This window comes from Hydra viridissima, unplaced genomic scaffold (genome assembly GCF_058129835.1).
Source record: "Hydra viridissima isolate aposymbiotic clone 2 unplaced genomic scaffold, HvirCarnegie_v1 scaffold_13, whole genome shotgun sequence".
NCBI lineage: Eukaryota > Metazoa > Cnidaria > Hydrozoa > Anthoathecata > Hydridae > Hydra > Hydra viridissima.
In genome coordinates, this window is record NW_028324312.1 from 116425 (window position 1) to 136795 (window position 20371).

Sequence of the window (20371 nt, forward strand, 5' to 3'; positions counted from 1 at the left end):
GTTATTGCTAATGCTTATTTTTTTGTGGTCGTTGCTATTGTCAGTATTACTATTATCGTTAGTTTATCGATGCTATCGTTAATTTTTGTTATTGTCGTTATTGTTATCTTCATCGTTGTCATTATTTTCGTTGTCACTATTGATATCGATTTTCTTATTGCTACTGTTTGTTATTTTAACTATTATTATCGTCATTGTTTTTTATTACAGCGACTCGTTTTCACTGTTGTGACTGTCACATTTTGTTCCGCCGTCGAGTGATTTCCGGGATTGTAACCGGTCGATCACGCTTGCTGGTTGTCACGTTGAAACGATTCTCGTCGCTCCTATGCTTATTTGGTTGCCTCTTTGCGATTCTTAGATTTTTATTGATTTTGTACAAAAAAAAAAAAAAACAAAAAAAAAAAAAACAACAACTTTTGAAATAAATAAAATTTATTTGCACTTATAGCAGACTTTGTATGCGCCTCTCAAAATATGCAGTAGACTCTTAGGGGTGAGAGGAGAGGTTTTTTTTTTAAGTCGTTAGAGGAGGGGGCGAGCGCGAACGCAGGCCCCCACTACCAGAAATTGTACGGTCGAGTTACCGACGTTAGCGGTAATCGCAGGGGTCAGCCCAGGCGAAGTGCAATGCAAGAGCCTCACCCTGGAAGAAGCCCCATGTTGATCAGGTTTACTTCCCCGTCAGGTAAGTATGCTTTTCCCGTTGTGTGGGCAGCCTCGGACGTGCCCCAATCTTCTCAATTGTGGGTTTTCGATTGCACACCGCATCGTCCCGTTTGTTTGCTTTTTTTTTTTCCTTCTCTATAGTATGGGCCGCGCTCAGCAGTAGTGCAACGCCGAGGCAACCCGCGGTCAGGGCGAGGTAAACCTACGATCCCTTGACCAAATGCCAAAAATCAGATTAATATATGAGCCGGACTATGCCGGCGTACCAGATATTAAACTGATAAGAACAGATACTACACTTGATCTTAGCCATTAGGCCGAGAAGCGATACTTTTTGCAACGACTTTGTCCCGGCTCCCTCCCTCTCAACGAAAAAACTTGTGGACATTTGAATGATCAAGTCGATGGGTAACTTTAAGTTTCAACGATGAAAACATGGCTTTCTTGTACTGCATCAATTTCATTCTAAAACATTTGGGCTTTTTTTCAAAAATAACCCAGCTTCTTTCAAAAATAACAAGCTTCTTTCAAAAATAACCCAATTAACCAAAACATAAAAAACGTTTAAAGGCTTTTAAATTTAACGCTGGGCAGCAGATGTGATCAAAGGCCAAGTTGAACAACTGAAAATCAACTCTGTATATGAGCGTCCGACAGATTTCTCTGTCAAAAAGCATTTTGAGAACCTCTGTATTTAAATGTTCTTTTCAACTGTTGTAATGACAGTACTTTAATTCATCACCAGGGTCGCCAAGAAACAGCAGAGTTTAGGAGGACTTGCTTGTCATTAGCCTCGATCCTTTCCCAAGTAGTAATTCCTCACAAAGTCTAAAAAAACAAGCTTGAAAGTTTAAAAATTGGGATGGTGCAAATTAAGTTAAGAATTTAAACTGAGTAGCAAGAAAATATTTTTCAGATACTTTAGTTATTGCAAGAAATGAACACTTTAAATGTTTACTGACAAAAAGGTAAAACAATTTTAAAAAGTGACCTAAAACATCCACTGACAAAATATCAAATGACAAATGGAAAATGAAAAAATTTATGACACTAAACCGACACAGCATTAGGTTAGCAAAGGTAAAGCATACATACCTTGCACACTGTATCTGCATTTTTCCAATCACAAACTCGCAGAGCGTGGTAAAAGTTAATGAGACCTGGAACAATAAGCAAAGTATTTTTTTTAAATATTACATTTTTTAACATATTACCTAACCTAAATTAAGCCTGCAAATGTATTTGCGTACAAATTAGAAGCTCAGGATTGATGGAGAATAAACTTAAAAATATAATTCCCAAGTCAGTTAAAAGGATGTTTACTTGTTGGCTAAAGGTCAACTTTTTCAAACTATCACTTTTAAAAAATGGTTCTGGTAAACTATCGAAGAAACATGACTTACCTTTTTCTTGAAACTTTAACTGCTTCAATATTATATGCTCTGCTAACCTAACTTAACCCTTAACCTTGCCCCAGGACAACACTCAAAATTCTCTTTCAATAACTTATTTTCAATAATCAGACTTGCTACCTGAGGCTGAGTTAACTTTAGCAGTAACTCTATAAAACATAATGTGAGAAAGCCAAACAAAAGGTTCAGTTCAAAATGTAATGAGTATGTAATTTTTTTAAAATTTTATCGCATATCTTTAATCGAATTAAAGGGATCATTCCAAAGAAGCTATAGATTGTCCAGTGAAAAGCATACCTAATTAAGCATTACTTTATTGGGGTTGTGTCAGTATAACTGTAAATGAAACAAAGCTATGAACAAACTAAAGAAATAGGTAAAAGTCTTAGAAAGATCCTATTTCTGTTTCACTCACCAATAAAATCAAGAAGAATTTCCCACTTCTTATTCATTGAGTGGGATGCTCTAAAGAGTATTGCAACTTGCATTCTGGATAATCCAGGAACTCAGAACAAACTCTGTAACTGCACTCATGAAAGTCTTTTGTGACTACTCCTTCATAAAGTTGATGCTTCTAAAAATGAAAATTTATTTTTGAAAGGATTTTTTCATCAGAAACTATTCTTAAGTATTTGAAGACTTGAAAAAGTAAAGTGGGCACAACAATAGGGGTTAAACTGCTTCAAATTTTAAAACACAAACACCAAAATAAGGTGAAAAGATTGAAAATAAAATAGCACAGTACTTTTTATTACCTTAAAGCATTCTTGAAAAATCGTTAAAAAAACTGTGTGAACTCCTCTAAACTTGTCACTTGTCTTGGTTTTGGCATCAGCTACTGTATGAGAAGATAAAACAGGATTTAATTTGTTTAGTTTCCCTTTTTTTTATTTTCTTTTTTTTTTTCGAAACAAGCTAAAAGCACCTTTTCTGCTCTTGACGCTACGCCAACACCAAAAATTTCAGTAGGACTGCGCGTAACCACTGCACCGTTGTTAAACTCAATGATATGCACTTTACCGCAAAATTAACGCACCACTTATAAATTCCGACTTATTTTGAAAAATATTACGTATTTCCCGGATTTATCAAATACAAAGTCGATAATAATGTTTATTGTGACGTCATTTGTAGGCTTTATTCCGTTTTAGTTTCCAAATTGTAGCAGCTTTTCATAAGCAGCACGTTTTGCTGTAACTAAACCTCACTTTTAAAAGAAAAGTATGTATAAAGTTAGTATGAACAGATGTGTTGCTCAATGATAACTGTCATTTGAGCAACACGTCTGTTCTGACTTCTCAACGATACATAAGCTGACATTTTAAAACCTTTTTTGGTACCTCTTGCATCGTTCATGGGAGATGGATTCCTTCTTATGTAAGATAATGCTAGACCACATACGGCGCATGTTGTTACTGAATACTTACAAAATGCTACTATTCAAGTTTTGGAGTGGCCGGCTTGCAGTCCAGATATGAACCCAATAGAGCATCTTTGGGGCATAATGGCACGCTGTGTTAGAAGTCAACATCCACCACCTAGACGAGTTGCGACAAAGTCTTATCCGCGTATGTGAAGATATCCTTCAAGAAACGATTACACCTCTAATTAAAAGAAATCCACGGTGCTGTCTGGCTGCAACAACATCAAGATGTGGCAACACTAGATATTGATAAGTCAAAAATGTTACATTTTAAGCTGTATTAGTGTGCATAACAACAATAATCATCTTAGTTTATTTTGTTACTTACCTTAATTTTATTACTTACCATATTTCTAGTTTTAGTTTGTTTTTCTTTCTTTTCTTTTCTTTTCTCACCATCCTCAAAGTCGCTTTTATTATTATCATCGAAATAACTGTGTTCATGTGTTCTATTCTTAACACGTTTGTCAAAATATATGACCACAATTAAAATAAATCGAAATGTATGTGGTGCGTTAATTTTGCGGTTAAGTGTATATTAACTAGATATTTAACTCGCGCTTTCGCAGTGAAGCATATTTTTTTGCCAAGCAAGTTTTTTTTTGCCAGCCAGAATCATAAAAACATCGATTAAAACAAACGAATTATTGTCAGTTTAAATAAAGAGGCTACCGGCTTTAAAAACTTAAAAAACTTGCTTCACAATTTCTTACGAAATTTATTTGAAGTTTTACATCTAGTTAGTATAAATATCATTGGTTTAGCTAAGAGCATAGTAACGGTTTCTGCTTACTCGCGCAGCCTAGTAAGATGGGTGCACCGCGGACGCTCAGTTGCGAATTCTTTCTTTTTTTTTTTTATCATTCCCCTTCCCGAAACCCCGAAATGAACGAAATGCGATTGGCAAGTATTTGATGCATACCTTAATACACAGTGACTAAATTGTAGTATGTGTTTTTTCCGTGCCGAAACTCTGGTCGGAAGACAGTGCATCTTTTTAGATATTTTAGAGCTTGTGGGTTATCACTAGTACCCAAGCCTTTTTATGAGTCATTAAAAAAAAATTTACAAACAAAACTGTATTCTTCTTCTTCTTTTTTTTTCCGATTGTGATCAGATTATGATTTGTACTGACGATATTACACTGTGTCTACTTCCTCGGTCTTATTTTCTTACAAACATTAACAACATTTGTAGTTTCGTAACTATCCCATTGACCCTTTCATGCACCAATTATTTTTCCATAACTAACATAATCCATAAAAAATCATCTACAAAATGACAGCGGTACTATTAACTGTTTTAATTAGACTTTTTCTACACCTTGATACATTTTGATAGCTTTACAGAACGTCAGTTTTCTTTACCCGTTGATGTAACAATTTTGCTGACAACATTTGAATACTTTGAACACTTTGCCAACGCATTAAATATTCTTGCAGTCGTACTATCTTGCGTGTTTGTGATCCCCACCACTATTGAGTTTGCGTGGCAGCATAGGTATAGCGACAATCGACTAATGGATTTTTAGAAGCCAGCGTTGCTCATACACTTTCAAAAGTAGAACTGCTCTCACTAAGATTAGTCGCGCTGGTGCTATTTCATGCGCTCCAGTTAAAAAGGAGCGCCAAGCTACCGGTTGCTAAAAAACCCGCGGTAAAGAAAGCTGAAACAGCACCTAAGAAGAAAGTCGCTGCAAAGAGTGCCACCGCAAAAGTGGACAAGAAATAACCTGTACTGCTCAATCCTTCATCAAACGGCTATTTTCATAGGTACACATTTCTTTAAAACGTTGCGCGGCATTTAGGACTTTGTCAGGTAGTAACAATTACACTAATTGAGTTTGAAAGTCACAGTAACCTCACCGGTAACTGCTCCGTGCTTTTTAGGTCGATGTATATTCTAGAAAAGGGGAGTTTGAGAGCAATTTTGAAGAAGAAAAAAAAAGGTTTTAAGTTGTTCATAGCCTAGGACGGATGCAGCAGTTTAAGTGTTTTATTTTAGCAGCTAGTTTAGCTATTCTGCACTTGGCATTGTTTGCACAATTAAATATAGCGATTGCAACAGATATTTTCATTTGAACCTATTTCGTTAATGCGTCTAATGTTTTTAAAAGATGCGTGGCTATAAAAATAGCCGTTTGAGCGGATTTTGATCTACTTACTGCTGGTGTACTTGGTAACAGCCTTGGTGCCTTCGCTCACTGCGTGTTTAGCAAGTTCACCGGGAAGTAAAAGGCGCACGGCGGTTTGAATTTCACGCGAAGAGATCGTAGATTTCTTATTTTGAAGGGCGAGCCGCGAAGCTTCAGAAGCAATTCTTTCGAAAATGTCGTTCACGAAAGAATTCATGATGCTCATTGCTTTAGAAGAAACACCGACATCAGGGTGAACTTGCTTCAGGACGTTGTAAATGTAAATGGCATAAGACTCTCGTCTCTTTCTCTTGCGCTTCTTGTCACCAGTTCCAGCGATTTTACCACCTTTCTTACCGGCGCGCTTCTCGCCTTTTTTCGCCACCTTTGGCGCTTGTTTTCCTCCGGTTTTTTGTGCGTCTGACATTTCGACGGGCCTAACAGTAAAAATTCTTTTCGTTTGTTTTCATTGCATTGCAACTGGATTTAATTTAAGATAAAGTTGTAGCCTCCAACTTGAAAACTCTTGCGTCATATGCACTTCTATTGGTTCTTAAAAGATTAAGTTGTTTGAGCATCGTTTATTTCTTTTTTACTATTGGTTAAAAAAAGGTTGACTTTGAGACCACTCTATTTTGATAAGAATAGCAAACTTTTTGCTGTTTAAAATAAAAAAAAGGCGCACGAGATCTCTGGTCCGTCTGTCTGTCTCTGCTTGTGTTAGAAAATAAAATGTCAGGACGTGGAAAAGGAGGAAAAGCTAAGGCCAAGGCAAAAACTCGATCTTTTAGAGCGGGTCTTCAGTTTCCTGTTGGTCGCGTTCACCGATTTTTGCGCAAAGGGCATTACGCCAATCGCATCGGTTCAGGCGCACCGGTCTACTTAGCTGCAGTTTTGGAATACCTCTCCGCCGAAATCTTAGAGTTAGCTGGTAATGCTGCACGCGATAACAAAAAAGCCAGGATCATTCCTCGTCACTTACAGCTAGCTGTTCGCAACGACGAAGAGTTAAACAAGTTGTTGTCAGGTGTTACAATTGCGAGCGGCGGTGTGTTGCCAAACATTCAAGCTGTGTTGCTTCCCAAAAAGAACGAGAAGGTTCCAAAGCCAGCAGCCCAGTAAACGGCGGTATAAACAACACAAAAGGCTATTTTCATAGCCACACATCCGTTAAAAATTATTGTTAAGGCGTTAGAAACTTTAAATTTTAAATTAAAGCCGTACACTATTGCCTACGACCATACCACGGTGAATACACCCGTTCTCGTCCGATCACGGAAGTTAAGCATCGTCGGGCCAGGGTAGTACTTGGATGGGTGACCGCCTGGGAACTCCTGGTGCCGTAGGCTTTTGCAACCGTTTACGAAAAAAAAAAAAAAAAGTCGCCAAAGGGGACTCCCTTTTCTTTACAAAATCTGCTTTTTCAGTTGACTCTAAGATACACAGAACTCATCCCCTGCAAAAGAATATGCATAAACACGGCCCTGCCTGGGTGGTGTCGATTGAAAGGGGAGCGACTGGTCGAAAGGTGTGTGAGGGCGCTTCTTCCGTCTCCGCATCTCTGAGGGAAAGAAAATGGCGCTCTTTTTCCTCGCACAAAAGCCAGAAAGCTAGTTTTGATGCTGAACAACAAGGGCAACGGTTAAAGGGACTATAGCCACCATAGTCAACGAGGGCCCAGGGGAAGTTTTCTTAAGGGGCCCTCGTTGTGATCAATTACATACCCAGGACCAATAGAAGTGTGCTCTAGTCATTAAAAATTAAAAACGAAAGTTAATGAAATCTTTTAAAAGTCAAAACTATTTAAATCTTTTAAAAAAATGATTTTTAAAATATCGTTTGTAGATACACGGGGATACCCGGGAATCTTCCCCGTCCTCTCGGCGGCCATGAAAGAAACCCTCGCAAGTCTAAAGTTGCACGATGTCAATGTTCCCTAGTTTTGTCGAAATGACGAAAAGACTGCAAAACTAGCTTTGAAGAGCAAAAATTTGTAAGATTCGTCAATCGTCGTTACGTATCTCTGGCAACGTTGCGTATTGACGTGTCAACTTGCCAAAATGTTTCGGTCGTTGTCGTTTCTTTCTAAGATCAACACGTAGGAATCAGAGCTGTTTTCATGAAAATAATGAACGGTAGTAAAAGAATGCATTTCACCGCACCAGAATCCAATATGCGATATGCATAAATGGTTGACAATTGTTGTTACTGTTGCTGCTGCTGTTGTTGTTACTATTGTTACTGTTAGATCGTTATTGCTAATGCTTATTTTTTTGTGGTCGTTGCTATTGTCAGTATTACTATTATCGTTAGTTTATCGATGCTATCGTTAATTTTTGTTATTGTCGTTATTGTTATCTTCATCGTTGTCATTATTTTCGTTGTCACTATTGATATCGATTTTCTTATTGCTACTGTTTGTTATTTTAACTATTATTATCGTCATTGTTTTTTATTACAGCGACTCGTTTTCACTGTTGTGACTGTCACATTTTGTTCCGCCGTCGAGTGATTTCCGGGATTGTAACCGGTCGATCACGCTTGCTGGTTGTCACGTTGAAACGATTCTCGTCGCTCCTATGCTTATTTGGTTGCCTCTTTGCGATTCTTAGATTTTTATTGATTTTGTACAAAAAAAAAAAAAAACAAAAAAAAAAAAAACAACAACTTTTGAAATAAATAAAATTTATTTGCACTTATAGCAGACTTTGTATGCGCCTCTCAAAATATGCAGTAGACTCTTAGGGGTGAGAGGAGAGGTTTTTTTTTTAAGTCGTTAGAGGAGGGGGCGAGCGCGAACGCAGGCCCCCACTACCAGAAATTGTACGGTCGAGTTACCGACGTTAGCGGTAATCGCAGGGGTCAGCCCAGGCGAAGTGCAATGCAAGAGCCTCACCCTGGAAGAAGCCCCATGTTGATCAGGTTTACTTCCCCGTCAGGTAAGTATGCTTTTCCCGTTGTGTGGGCAGCCTCGGACGTGCCCCAATCTTCTCAATTGTGGGTTTTCGATTGCACACCGCATCGTCCCGTTTGTTTGCTTTTTTTTTTTCCTTCTCTATAGTATGGGCCGCGCTCAGCAGTAGTGCAACGCCGAGGCAACCCGCGGTCAGGGCGAGGTAAACCTACGATCCCTTGACCAAATGCCAAAAATCAGATTAATATATGAGCCGGACTATGCCGGCGTACCAGATATTAAACTGATAAGAACAGATACTACACTTGATCTTAGCCATTAGGCCGAGAAGCGATACTTTTTGCAACGACTTTGTCCCGGCTCCCTCCCTCTCAACGAAAAAACTTGTGGACATTTGAATGATCAAGTCGATGGGTAACTTTAAGTTTCAACGATGAAAACATGGCTTTCTTGTACTGCATCAATTTCACTCTAAAACATTTGGGCTTTTTTTCAAAAATAACCCAGCTTCTTTCAAAAATAACAAGCTTCTTTCAAAAATAACCCAATTAACCAAAACATAAAAAACGTTTAAAGGCTTTTAAATTTAACGCTGGGCAGCAGATGTGATCAAAGGCCAAGTTGAACAACTGAAAATCAACTCTGTATATGAGCGTCCGACAGATTTCTCTGTCAAAAAGCATTTTGAGAACCTCTGTATTTAAATGTTCTTTTCAACTGTTGTAATGACAGTACTTTAATTCATCACCAGGGTCGCCAAGAAACAGCAGAATTTAGGAGGACTTGCTTGTCATTAGCCTCGATCCTTTCCCAAGTAGTAATTCCTCACAAAGTCTAAAAAAACAAGCTTGAAAGTTTAAAAATTGGGATGGTGCAAATTAAGTTAAGAATTTAAACTGAGTAGCAAGAAAATATTTTTCAGATACTTTAGTTATTGCAAGAAATGAACACTTTAAATGTTTACTGACAAAAAGGTAAAACAATTTTAAAAAGTGACCTAAAACATCCACTGACAAAATATCAAATGACAAATGGAAAATGAAAAAATTTATGACACTAAACCGACACAGCATTAGGTTAGCAAAGGTAAAGCATACATACCTTGCACACTGTATCTGCATTTTTCCAATCACAAACTCGCAGAGCGTGGTAAAAGTTAATGAGACCTGGAACAATAAGCAAAGTATTTTTTTTAAATATTACATTTTTTAACATATTACCTAACCTAAATTAAGCCTGCAAATGTATTTGCGTACAAATTAGAAGCTCAGGATTGATGGAGAATAAACTTAAAAATATAATTCCCAAGTCAGTTAAAAGGATGTTTACTTGTTGGCTAAAGGTCAACTTTTTCAAACTATCACTTTTAAAAAATGGTTCTGGTAAACTATCGAAGAAACATGACTTACCTTTTTCTTGAAACTTTAACTGCTTCAATATTATATGCTCTGCTAACCTAACTTAACCCTTAACCTTGCCCCAGGACAACACTCAAAATTCTCTTTCAATAACTTATTTTCAATAATCAGACTTGCTACCTGAGGCTGAGTTAACTTTAGCAGTAACTCTATAAAACATAATGTGAGAAAGCCAAACAAAAGGTTCAGTTCAAAATGTAATGAGTATGTAATTTTTTTAAAATTTTATCGCATATCTTTAATCGAATTAAAGGGATCATTCCAAAGAAGCTATAGATTGTCCAGTGAAAAGCATACCTAATTAAGCATTACTTTATTGGGGTTGTGTCAGTATAACTGTAAATGAAACAAAGCTATGAACAAACTAAAGAAATAGGTAAAAGTCTTAGAAAGATCCTATTTCTGTTTCACTCACCAATAAAATCAAGAAGAATTTCCCACTTCTTATTCATTGAGTGGGATGCTCTAAAGAGTATTGCAACTTGCATTCTGGATAATCCAGGAACTCAGAACAAACTCTGTAACTGCACTCATGAAAGTCTTTTGTGACTACTCCTTCATAAAGTTGATGCTTCTAAAAATGAAAATTTATTTTTGAAAGGATTTTTTCATCAGAAACTATTCTTAAGTATTTGAAGACTTGAAAAAGTAAAGTGGGCACAACAATAGGGGTTAAACTGCTTCAAATTTTAAAACACAAACACCAAAATAAGGTGAAAAGATTGAAAATAAAATAGCACAGTACTTTTTATTACCTTAAAGCATTCTTGAAAAATCGTTAAAAAAACTGTGTGAACTCCTCTAAACTTGTCACTTGTCTTGGTTTTGGCATCAGCTACTGTATGAGAAGATAAAACAGGATTTAATTTGTTTAGTTTCCCTTTTTTTTATTTTCTTTTTTTTTTTCGAAACAAGCTAAAAGCACCTTTTCTGCTCTTGACGCTACGCCAACACCAAAAATTTCAGTAGGACTGCGCGTAACCACTGCACCGTTGTTAAACTCAATGATATGCACTTTACCGCAAAATTAACGCACCACTTATAAATTCCGACTTATTTTGAAAAATATTACGTATTTCCCGGATTTATCAAATACAAAGTCGATAATAATGTTTATTGTGACGTCATTTGTAGGCTTTATTCCGTTTTAGTTTCCAAATTGTAGCAGCTTTTCATAAGCAGCACGTTTTGCTGTAACTAAACCTCACTTTTAAAAGAAAAGTATGTATAAAGTTAGTATGAACAGATGTGTTGCTCAATGATAACTGTCATTTGAGCAACACGTCTGTTCTGACTTCTCAACGATACATAAGCTGACATTTTAAAACCTTTTTTGGTACCTCTTGCATCGTTCATGGGAGATGGATTCCTTCTTATGTAAGATAATGCTAGACCACATACGGCGCATGTTGTTACTGAATACTTACAAAATGCTACTATTCAAGTTTTGGAGTGGCCGGCTTGCAGTCCAGATATGAACCCAATAGAGCATCTTTGGGGCATAATGGCACGCTGTGTTAGAAGTCAACATCCACCACCTAGACGAGTTGCGACAAAGTCTTATCCGCGTATGTGAAGATATCCTTCAAGAAACGATTACACCTCTAATTAAAAGAAATCCACGGTGCTGTCTGGCTGCAACAACATCAAGATGTGGCAACACTAGATATTGATAAGTCAAAAATGTTACATTTTAAGCTGTATTAGTGTGCATAACAACAATAATCATCTTAGTTTATTTTGTTACTTACCTTAATTTTATTACTTACCATATTTCTAGTTTTAGTTTGTTTTTCTTTCTTTTCTTTTCTTTTCTCACCATCCTCAAAGTCGCTTTTATTATTATCATCGAAATAACTGTGTTCATGTGTTCTATTCTTAACACGTTTGTCAAAATATATGACCACAATTAAAATAAATCGAAATGTATGTGGTGCGTTAATTTTGCGGTTAAGTGTATATTAACTAGATATTTAACTCGCGCTTTCGCAGTGAAGCATATTTTTTTGCCAAGCAAGTTTTTTTTTGCCAGCCAGAATCATAAAAACATCGATTAAAACAAACGAATTATTGTCAGTTTAAATAAAGAGGCTACCGGCTTTAAAAACTTAAAAAACTTGCTTCACAATTTCTTACGAAATTTATTTGAAGTTTTACATCTAGTTAGTATAAATATCATTGGTTTAGCTAAGAGCATAGTAACGGTTTCTGCTTACTCGCGCAGCCTAGTAAGATGGGTGCACCGCGGACGCTCAGTTGCGAATTCTTTCTTTTTTTTTTTTATCATTCCCCTTCCCGAAACCCCGAAATGAACGAAATGCGATTGGCAAGTATTTGATGCATACCTTAATACACAGTGACTAAATTGTAGTATGTGTTTTTTCCGTGCCGAAACTCTGGTCGGAAGACAGTGCATCTTTTTAGATATTTTAGAGCTTGTGGGTTATCACTAGTACCCAAGCCTTTTTATGAGTCATTAAAAAAAAATTTACAAACAAAACTGTATTCTTCTTCTTCTTTTTTTTTCCGATTGTGATCAGATTATGATTTGTACTGACGATATTACACTGTGTCTACTTCCTCGGTCTTATTTTCTTACAAACATTAACAACATTTGTAGTTTCGTAACTATCCCATTGACCCTTTCATGCACCAATTATTTTTCCATAACTAACATAATCCATAAAAAATCATCTACAAAATGACAGCGGTACTATTAACTGTTTTAATTAGACTTTTTCTACACCTTGATACATTTTGATAGCTTTACAGAACGTCAGTTTTCTTTACCCGTTGATGTAACAATTTTGCTGACAACATTTGAATACTTTGAACACTTTGCCAACGCATTAAATATTCTTGCAGTCGTACTATCTTGCGTGTTTGTGATCCCCACCACTATTGAGTTTGCGTGGCAGCATAGGTATAGCGACAATCGACTAATGGATTTTTAGAAGCCAGCGTTGCTCATACACTTTCAAAAGTAGAACTGCTCTCACTAAGATTAGTCGCGCTGGTGCTATTTCATGCGCTCCAGTTAAAAAGGAGCGCCAAGCTACCGGTTGCTAAAAAACCCGCGGTAAAGAAAGCTGAAACAGCACCTAAGAAGAAAGTCGCTGCAAAGAGTGCCACCGCAAAAGTGGACAAGAAATAACCTGTACTGCTCAATCCTTCATCAAACGGCTATTTTCATAGGTACACATTTCTTTAAAACGTTGCGCGGCATTTAGGACTTTGTCAGGTAGTAACAATTACACTAATTGAGTTTGAAAGTCACAGTAACCTCACCGGTAACTGCTCCGTGCTTTTTAGGTCGATGTATATTCTAGAAAAGGGGAGTTTGAGAGCAATTTTGAAGAAGAAAAAAAAAGGTTTTAAGTTGTTCATAGCCTAGGACGGATGCAGCAGTTTAAGTGTTTTATTTTAGCAGCTAGTTTAGCTATTCTGCACTTGGCATTGTTTGCACAATTAAATATAGCGATTGCAACAGATATTTTCATTTGAACCTATTTCGTTAATGCGTCTAATGTTTTTAAAAGATGCGTGGCTATAAAAATAGCCGTTTGAGCGGATTTTGATCTACTTACTGCTGGTGTACTTGGTAACAGCCTTGGTGCCTTCGCTCACTGCGTGTTTAGCAAGTTCACCGGGAAGTAAAAGGCGCACGGCGGTTTGAATTTCACGCGAAGAGATCGTAGATTTCTTATTTTGAAGGGCGAGCCGCGAAGCTTCAGAAGCAATTCTTTCGAAAATGTCGTTCACGAAAGAATTCATGATGCTCATTGCTTTAGAAGAAACACCGACATCAGGGTGAACTTGCTTCAGGACGTTGTAAATGTAAATGGCATAAGACTCTCGTCTCTTTCTCTTGCGCTTCTTGTCACCAGTTCCAGCGATTTTACCACCTTTCTTACCGGCGCGCTTCTCGCCTTTTTTCGCCACCTTTGGCGCTTGTTTTCCTCCGGTTTTTTGTGCGTCTGACATTTCGACGGGCCTAACAGTAAAAATTCTTTTCGTTTGTTTTCATTGCATTGCAACTGGATTTAATTTAAGATAAAGTTGTAGCCTCCAACTTGAAAACTCTTGCGTCATATGCACTTCTATTGGTTCTTAAAAGATTAAGTTGTTTGAGCATCGTTTATTTCTTTTTTACTATTGGTTAAAAAAAGGTTGACTTTGAGACCACTCTATTTTGATAAGAATAGCAAACTTTTTGCTGTTTAAAATAAAAAAAAGGCGCACGAGATCTCTGGTCCGTCTGTCTGTCTCTGCTTGTGTTAGAAAATAAAATGTCAGGACGTGGAAAAGGAGGAAAAGCTAAGGCCAAGGCAAAAACTCGATCTTTTAGAGCGGGTCTTCAGTTTCCTGTTGGTCGCGTTCACCGATTTTTGCGCAAAGGGCATTACGCCAATCGCATCGGTTCAGGCGCACCGGTCTACTTAGCTGCAGTTTTGGAATACCTCTCCGCCGAAATCTTAGAGTTAGCTGGTAATGCTGCACGCGATAACAAAAAAGCCAGGATCATTCCTCGTCACTTACAGCTAGCTGTTCGCAACGACGAAGAGTTAAACAAGTTGTTGTCAGGTGTTACAATTGCGAGCGGCGGTGTGTTGCCAAACATTCAAGCTGTGTTGCTTCCCAAAAAGAACGAGAAGGTTCCAAAGCCAGCAGCCCAGTAAACGGCGGTATAAACAACACAAAAGGCTATTTTCATAGCCACACATCCGTTAAAAATTATTGTTAAGGCGTTAGAAACTTTAAATTTTAAATTAAAGCCGTACACTATTGCCTACGACCATACCACGGTGAATACACCCGTTCTCGTCCGATCACGGAAGTTAAGCATCGTCGGGCCAGGGTAGTACTTGGATGGGTGACCGCCTGGGAACTCCTGGTGCCGTAGGCTTTTGCAACCGTTTACGAAAAAAAAAAAAAAAAGTCGCCAAAGGGGACTCCCTTTTCTTTACAAAATCTGCTTTTTCAGTTGACTCTAAGATACACAGAACTCATCCCCTGCAAAAGAATATGCATAAACACGGCCCTGCCTGGGTGGTGTCGATTGAAAGGGGAGCGACTGGTCGAAAGGTGTGTGAGGGCGCTTCTTCCGTCTCCGCATCTCTGAGGGAAAGAAAATGGCGCTCTTTTTCCTCGCACAAAAGCCAGAAAGCTAGTTTTGATGCTGAACAACAAGGGCAACGGTTAAAGGGACTATAGCCACCATAGTCAACGAGGGCCCAGGGGAAGTTTTCTTAAGGGGCCCTCGTTGTGATCAATTACATACCCAGGACCAATAGAAGTGTGCTCTAGTCATTAAAAATTAAAAACGAAAGTTAATGAAATCTTTTAAAAGTCAAAACTATTTAAATCTTTTAAAAAAATGATTTTTAAAATATCGTTTGTAGATACACGGGGATACCCGGGAATCTTCCCCGTCCTCTCGGCGGCCATGAAAGAAACCCTCGCAAGTCTAAAGTTGCACGATGTCAATGTTCCCTAGTTTTGTCGAAATGACGAAAAGACTGCAAAACTAGCTTTGAAGAGCAAAAATTTGTAAGATTCGTCAATCGTCGTTACGTATCTCTGGCAACGTTGCGTATTGACGTGTCAACTTGCCAAAATGTTTCGGTCGTTGTCGTTTCTTTCTAAGATCAACACGTAGGAATCAGAGCTGTTTTCATGAAAATAATGAACGGTAGTAAAAGAATGCATTTCACCGCACCAGAATCCAATATGCGATATGCATAAATGGTTGACAATTGTTGTTACTGTTGCTGCTGCTGTTGTTGTTACTATTGTTACTGTTAGATCGTTATTGCTAATGCTTATTTTTTTGTGGTCGTTGCTATTGTCAGTATTACTATTATCGTTAGTTTATCGATGCTATCGTTAATTTTTGTTATTGTCGTTATTGTTATCTTCATCGTTGTCATTATTTTCGTTGTCACTATTGATATCGATTTTCGTATTGCTACTGTTTGTTATTTTAACTATTATTATCGTCATTGTTTTTTATTACAGCGACTCGTTTTCACTGTTGTGACTGTCACATTTTGTTCCGCCGTCGAGTGATTTCCGGGATTGTAACCGGTCGATCACGCTTGCTGGTTGTCACGTTGAAACGATTCTCGTCGCTCCTATGCTTATTTGGTTGCCTCTTTGCGATTCTTAGATTTTTATTGATTTTGTACAAAAAAAAAAAAAAACAAAAAAAAAAAAAACAACAACTTTTGAAATAAATAAAATTTATTTGCACTTATAGCAGACTTTGTATGCGCCTCTCAAAATATGCAGTAGACTCTTAGGGGTGAGAGGAGAGGTTTTTTTTTTAAGTCGTTAGAGGAGGGGGCGAGCGCGAACGCAGGCCCCCACTACCAGAAATTGTACGGTCGAGTTACCGACGTTAGCGGTAATCGCAGGGGTCAGCCCAGGCGAAGTGCAATGCAAGAGCCTCACCCTGGAAGAAGCCCCATGTTGATCAGGTTTACTTCCCCGTCAGGTAAGTATGCTTTTCCCGTTGTGTGGGCAGCCTCGGACGTGCCCCAATCTTCTCAATTGTGGGTTTTCGATTGCACACCGCATCGTCCCGTTTGTTTGCTTTTTTTTTTTCCTTCTCTATAGTATGGGCCGCGCTCAGCAGTAGTGCAACGCCGAGGCAACCCGCGGTCAGGGCGAGGTAAACCTACGATCCCTTGACCAAATGCCAAAAATCAGATTAATATATGAGCCGGACTATGCCGGCGTACCAGATATTAAACTGATAAGAACAGATACTACACTTGATCTTTTTTTTTTTTTTTTTTTTTTTTTTTTTTATTTCCTTTAACGTCTCATCAGCCATCGGCAGCTGTGGACGGGAGGATGTTCGGCGCTTGCCTACGTCACCCCATTTTACGTCTTGTCGACTGATGTTAAAGCCAACCCTTGACGGATCTACCTTGAGGCCCCCGAGTACTCGAGTTAACGAATATTCCCGGATCCTCTGCCCGACTTTAGCAGCTCATGACCAAAGCTTCGCACACCACCCATGACCGCCTCATCGGATTTTTTACACCACCAAGTGGTGCCCGACTTTTCGACACTGAGCCTCATTCGGATCAATACACCATTAAATGATGGTGTCCGACTTTTTGGCCCAGCACCTCATCGGATTTTTTACACCACCTAGTGGTGCCCGACTTTTCGGCGTAAGGATGATGATACTACACTTGATCTTAGCCATTAGGCCGAGAAGCGATACTTTTTGCAACGACTTTGTCCCGGCTCCCTCCCTCTCAACGAAAAAACTTGTGGACATTTGAATGATCAAGTCGATGGGTAACTTTAAGTTTCAACGATGAAAACATGGCTTTCTTGTACTGCATCAATTTCACTCTAAAACATTTGGGCTTTTTTTCAAAAATAACCCAGCTTCTTTCAAAAATAACAAGCTTCTTTCAAAAATAACCCAATTAACCAAAACATAAAAAACGTTTAAAGGCTTTTAAATTTAACGCTGGGCAGCAGATGTGATCAAAGGCCAAGTTGAACAACTGAAAATCAACTCTGTATATGAGCGTCCGACAGATTTCTCTGTCAAAAAGCATTTTGAGAACCTCTGTATTTAAATGTTCTTTTCAACTGTTGTAATGACAGTACTTTAATTCATCACCAGGGTCGCCAAGAAACAGCAGAGTTTAGGAGGACTTGCTTGTCATTAGCCTCGATCCTTTCCCAAGTAGTAATTCCTCACAAAGTCTAAAAAAACAAGCTTGAAAGTTTAAAAATTGGGATGGTGCAAATTAAGTTAAGAATTTAAACTGAGTAGCAAGAAAATATTTTTCAGATACTTTAGTTATTGCAAGAAATGAACACTTTAAATGTTTACTGACAAAAAGGTAAAACAATTTTAAAAAGTGACCTAAAACATCCACTGACAAAATATCAAATGACAAATGGAAAATGAAAAAATTTATGACACTAAACCGACACAGCATTAGGTTAGCAAAGGTAAAGCATACATACCTTGCACACTGTATCTGCATTTTTCCAATCACAAACTCGCAGAGCGTGGTAAAAGTTAATGAGACCTGGAACAATAAGCAAAGTATTTTTTTTAAATATTACATTTTTTAACATATTACCTAACCTAAATTAAGCCTGCAAATGTATTTGCGTACAAATTAGAAGCTCAGGATTGATGGAGAATAAACTTAAAAATATAATTCCCAAGTCAGTTAAAAGGATGTTTACTTGTTGGCTAAAGGTCAACTTTTTCAAACTATCACTTTTAAAAAATGGTTCTGGTAAACTATCGAAGAAACATGACTTACCTTTTTCTTGAAACTTTAACTGCTTCAATATTATATGCTCTGCTAACCTAACTTAACCCTTAACCTTGCCCCAGGACAACACTCAAAATTCTCTTTCAATAACTTATTTTCAATAATCAGACTTGCTACCTGAGGCTGAGTTAACTTTAGCAGTAACTCTATAAAACATAATGTGAGAAAGCCAAACAAAAGGTTCAGTTCAAAATGTAATGAGTATGTAATTTTTTTAAAATTTTATCGCATATCTTTAATCGAATTAAAGGGATCATTCCAAAGAAGCTATAGATTGTCCAGTGAAAAGCATACCTAATTAAGCATTACTTTATTGGGGTTGTGTCAGTATAACTGTAAATGAAACAAAGCTATGAACAAACTAAAGAAATAGGTAAAAGTCTTAGAAAGATCCTATTTCTGTTTCACTCACCAATAAAATCAAGAAGAATTTCCCACTTCTTATTCATTGAGTGGGATGCTCTAAAGAGTATTGCAACTTGCATTCTGGATAATCCAGGAACTCAGAACAAACTCTGTAACTGCACTCATGAAAGTCTTTTGTGACTACTCCTTCATAAAGTTGATGCTTCTAAAAATGAAAATTTATTTTTGAAAGGATTTTTTCATCAGAAACTATTCTTAAGTATTTGAAGACTTGAAAAAGTAAAGTGGGCACAACAATAGGGGTTAAACTGCTTCAAATTTTAAAACACAAACACCAAAATAAGGTGAAAAGATTGAAAATAAAATAGCACAGTACTTTTTATTACCTTAAAGCATTCTTGAAAAATCGTTAAAAAAACTGTGTGAACTCCTCTAAACTTGTCACTTGTCTTGGTTTTGGCATCAGCTACTGTATGAGAAGATAAAACAGGATTTAATTTGTTTAGTTTCCCTTTTTTTTATTTTCTTTTTTTTTTTCGAAACAAGCTAAAAGCACCTTTTCTGCTCTTGACGCTACGCCAACACCAAAAATTTCAGTAGGACTGCGCGTAACCACTGCACCGTTGTTAAACTCAATGATATGCACTTTACCGCAAAATTAACGCACCACTTATAAATTCCGACTTATTTTGAAAAATATTACGTATTTCCCGGATTTATCAAATACAAAGTCGATAATAATGTTTATTGTGACGTCATTTGTAGGCTTTATTCCGTTTTAGTTTCCAAATTGTAGCAGCTTTTCATAAGCAGCACGTTTTGCTGTAACTAAACCTCACTTTTAAAAGAAAAGTATGTATAAAGTTAGTATGAACAGATGTGTTGCTCAATGATAACTGTCATTTGAGCAACACGTCTGTTCTGACTTCTCAACGATACATAAGCTGACATTTTAAAACCTTTTTTGGTACCTCTTGCATCGTTCATGGGAGATGGATTCCTTCTTATGTAAGATAATGCTAGACCACATACGGCGCATGTTGTTACTGAATACTTACAAAATGCTACTATTCAAGTTTTGGAGTGGCCGGCTTGCAGTCCAGATATGAACCCAATAGAGCATCTTTGGGGCATAATGGCACGCTGTGTTAGAAGTCAACATCCACCACCTAGACGAGTTGCGACAAAGTCTTATCCGCGTATGTGAAGATATCCTTCAAGAAACGATTACACCTCTAATTAAAAGAAATCCACGGTGCTGTCTGGCTGCAACAACATCAAGATGTGGCAACACTAGATATTGATAAGTCAAAAATGTTACATTTTAAGCTGTATTAGTGTGCATAACAACAATAATCATCTTAGTTTATTTTGTTACTTACCTTAATTTTATTACTTACCATATTTCTAGTTTTAGTTTGTTTTTCTTTCTTTTCTTTTCTTTTCTCACCATCCTCAAAGTCGCTTTTATTATTATCATCGAAATAACTGTGTTCATGTGTTCTATTCTTAACACGTTTGTCAAAATATATGACCACAATTAAAATAAATCGAAATGTATGTGGTGCGTTAATTTTGCGGTTAAGTGTATATTAACTAGATATTTAACTCGCGCTTTCGCAGTGAAGCATATTTTTTTGCCAAGCAAGTTTTTTTTTGCCAGCCAGAATCATAAAAACATCGATTAAAACAAACGAATTATTGTCAGTTTAAA

General features: G+C 37.4%; 7 non-coding genes and 3 pseudogenes across 7 annotated transcripts; 2 read left to right on the forward strand and 8 right to left on the reverse strand.

Moving 5' to 3' along the window:
- Window positions 1-532: 532 nt before the first annotated feature.
- On the reverse strand, window positions 533-696 carry LOC149879643 (U1 spliceosomal RNA). The gene has a single exon (XR_016446592.1). It is a non-coding gene; the product is annotated as a U1 spliceosomal RNA (small nuclear RNA).
- Window positions 697-806: 110 nt separating this feature from the next.
- LOC149879644 (U2 spliceosomal RNA) lies at window positions 807-998 on the reverse strand. The gene has a single exon (XR_016446648.1). It is a non-coding gene; the product is annotated as a U2 spliceosomal RNA (small nuclear RNA).
- A 4662-nt stretch (window positions 999-5660) lies between these two features.
- On the reverse strand, window positions 5661-6065 carry LOC149879645 (late histone H2B.L4 pseudogene; annotated as a pseudogene).
- Window positions 6066-6868: 803 nt separating this feature from the next.
- On the forward strand, window positions 6869-6987 carry LOC149879646 (5S ribosomal RNA). The gene has a single exon (XR_016446552.1). It is a non-coding gene; the product is annotated as a 5S ribosomal RNA (ribosomal RNA).
- Window positions 6988-8421: 1434 nt separating this feature from the next.
- LOC149879647 (U1 spliceosomal RNA) lies at window positions 8422-8585 on the reverse strand. Its single transcript, XR_016446603.1, has one exon. It is a non-coding gene; the product is annotated as a U1 spliceosomal RNA (small nuclear RNA).
- Window positions 8586-8695: 110 nt separating this feature from the next.
- On the reverse strand, window positions 8696-8887 carry LOC149879648 (U2 spliceosomal RNA). The gene has a single exon (XR_016446649.1). It is a non-coding gene; the product is annotated as a U2 spliceosomal RNA (small nuclear RNA).
- Window positions 8888-13549: 4662 nt separating this feature from the next.
- On the reverse strand, window positions 13550-13954 carry LOC149879649 (late histone H2B.L4 pseudogene; annotated as a pseudogene).
- An 803-nt stretch (window positions 13955-14757) lies between these two features.
- LOC149879650 (5S ribosomal RNA) lies at window positions 14758-14876 on the forward strand. The gene has a single exon (XR_016446553.1). It is a non-coding gene; the product is annotated as a 5S ribosomal RNA (ribosomal RNA).
- Window positions 14877-16310: 1434 nt separating this feature from the next.
- LOC149879651 (U1 spliceosomal RNA) lies at window positions 16311-16474 on the reverse strand. The gene has a single exon (XR_016446616.1). It is a non-coding gene; the product is annotated as a U1 spliceosomal RNA (small nuclear RNA).
- A 110-nt stretch (window positions 16475-16584) lies between these two features.
- Window positions 16585-16759, reverse strand: LOC149879652 (U2 spliceosomal RNA; annotated as a pseudogene).
- Between the last annotated feature and the right edge of the window lie 3612 nt (window positions 16760-20371).